We start from the raw sequence: 2072 nt of genomic DNA, 5'->3' as shown, positions 1-2072 counted from the left end.
GCTTCATGAGCGGCTAAGAGTAAGACGAAAAAAAACAGTTATGTGTCAGAAGTTAACATCGCAGCCAAGGCTGATACGTTGATTTGGCAGTGCGCGATTTGCATGTAATCAGTTCGATTCTATGTGACAGAAGAAATTTTCATGTGTATTATACAATTTCAAGACTGAGAACGAGAGCCGGAGTATTGCTGCTGGACGACATACTGCACTACAAACACTTATCCTCAAAGGTAAGACTGTATTAAGCCGACGATATCGACGCGGTTGTCGGAAAGTGACGCTATGTTTTTCAGTAGCTGGGAGCTTGATGCAAGCGTATCATCCGCGCACCTACTATCCCTGTTTTGGCCGATGTCGAGAAGTGTTCGTTGTCATGTGATGATCAAGTGGTGCCGTCCTCTTCAACACACCCTCATTCTCACCAGCCGCGCTGAGTGGTCGCGTGCGGTTTGAAGCGCCGTATCACAGATTGCGCGGCCCCTCACGCCGTAGGTTCGAGTCCTCCTTCGGCTATGGGTGTGTGTATTGTTCTTAGCATAAGTTCGTTTAAGTTAGTGTAAGTGGTGTGTAAGTCTATGGACCGATGACCTAAGGAGTTTGGTCCCTTAGGAATTCACACACATCTGAACATCCGTTTCTGCTCCCTTATATGGTGAAAATCTCGAAGCTGAAACGAATTTCATTAAAACTATTGCTGACAATACTGGATCTGAGATAGTCATAGTGGATAACATTTTCAAAAATAAGAGCAATATCAGAATTGCCAGTCTTGGTATTTCTACCAATAATGAGCGTAATGAAACGAAATTTTCTTTTTCATATAGCAATTAGGTCCTGTGTCTCGCAGGGTTCATCGTGCCCTACAAAACAAATATAACTGTAGCAACAGCTTAAAATTAATGGTATTCGTTATTTGAAACCAGAGTATTCTCCATTACAAAACTCAAGTGTCTATAAAATTATCTGTGACATATGTCCAGCCTATTATGTAGGACAAACAGGACGCGAAACTTCTGTTGGACAAAAGGAACGTATATTAGGAAAAAAGGTAACAAAATACGTAATCTGTCCTTCGCAAATCATTTATTTATTACGGCCTACAGGTCTAAAGAAGTTTATGACACGTGTGTCTTGCACTCAGAGAGAAGAGTCATTAGACTTAATGTTTTCAACGAGTCAGGAATTCTCAGCCCCAACGGCCTCGCCGCAGTGGTAACACCGGTTCCCGTCTGATCACCGAAGTTAAGCGCTGTCGGGCTGGGCTAGCACTTGGATGGGTGACCGTCTGGCCTGTCGAGCGTTGTTGGCAAGCGGGGTGCACTCAGCCCTCGTGAGGAAAACTGAGGAGCTACATCACTGGTAAGCAGCGGCTCCGGTCACGAAAACTGACAACGGCCGAGAGAGCGGTGTGCTGACCACATGCCACTCCGTAACCGCATCCAGTGACGACCCTGAGCTGAGTGGATGACATGGCGGCCGATCGGCACTGTTGGGTCTTCCAAGGCCTGTTCGGACGGAGAGAAAGAGGGAGATAAATTCTCAGACACCTTTCATTTAATGACGGCTTCATTATTAACGAACAGTTTCAATGGCGGAATAAAAATATTTTGTTGGTATAAAGCAGTTACTTAGAAGTACCTACAGTTGAATCTCCTTTTTTTTTTCGTCAAAGTGGACTACACAATTCCGATTTCCTCTCCCGATTTATTAAATGTAATCGTTTCAGGCAAAAATATATATTATAGTAGTACACTGGACTCGCATTCGGGAGGACGACGGTTCAGTCCCGTCTCCAGCCATCCTGATTTAGGTTTTCCGTGATTTCCCTAAATCGTTTCAGGCAAATGCCGGGATGGTTCCTTTGAAAGGGCACGGCCGATTTCCTTCCCCATCCTTCCCTAACCGCCGGCCGAAGTGGCCGTGCGGTTAAAGGCGCTGCAGTCTGGAACCGCAAGACCGCTACGGTCGCAGGTTCGAATCCTGCCTCGGGCATGGATGTTTGTGATGTCCTTAGGTTAGTTAGGTTTAACTAGTTCTAAGTTCTAGGGGACTAATGACCTCAGCAGTTGAGT

The 2072-nt window shown here is 45.6% G+C and overlaps 1 pseudogene; it reads left to right on the top strand.

The window, feature by feature from the left end:
- The first annotated feature begins 1191 nt into the window (after positions 1-1191).
- On the top strand, positions 1192-1309 carry LOC126261303 (5S ribosomal RNA; annotated as a pseudogene).
- Positions 1310-2072: the final 763 nt, after the last annotated feature.

Source organism: Schistocerca nitens, chromosome 5, assembly GCF_023898315.1.
Source record: "Schistocerca nitens isolate TAMUIC-IGC-003100 chromosome 5, iqSchNite1.1, whole genome shotgun sequence".
Taxonomy (NCBI): Eukaryota; Metazoa; Arthropoda; class Insecta; order Orthoptera; family Acrididae; genus Schistocerca; species Schistocerca nitens.
This window is presented reverse-complemented; position numbering and strand designations above follow the sequence as displayed.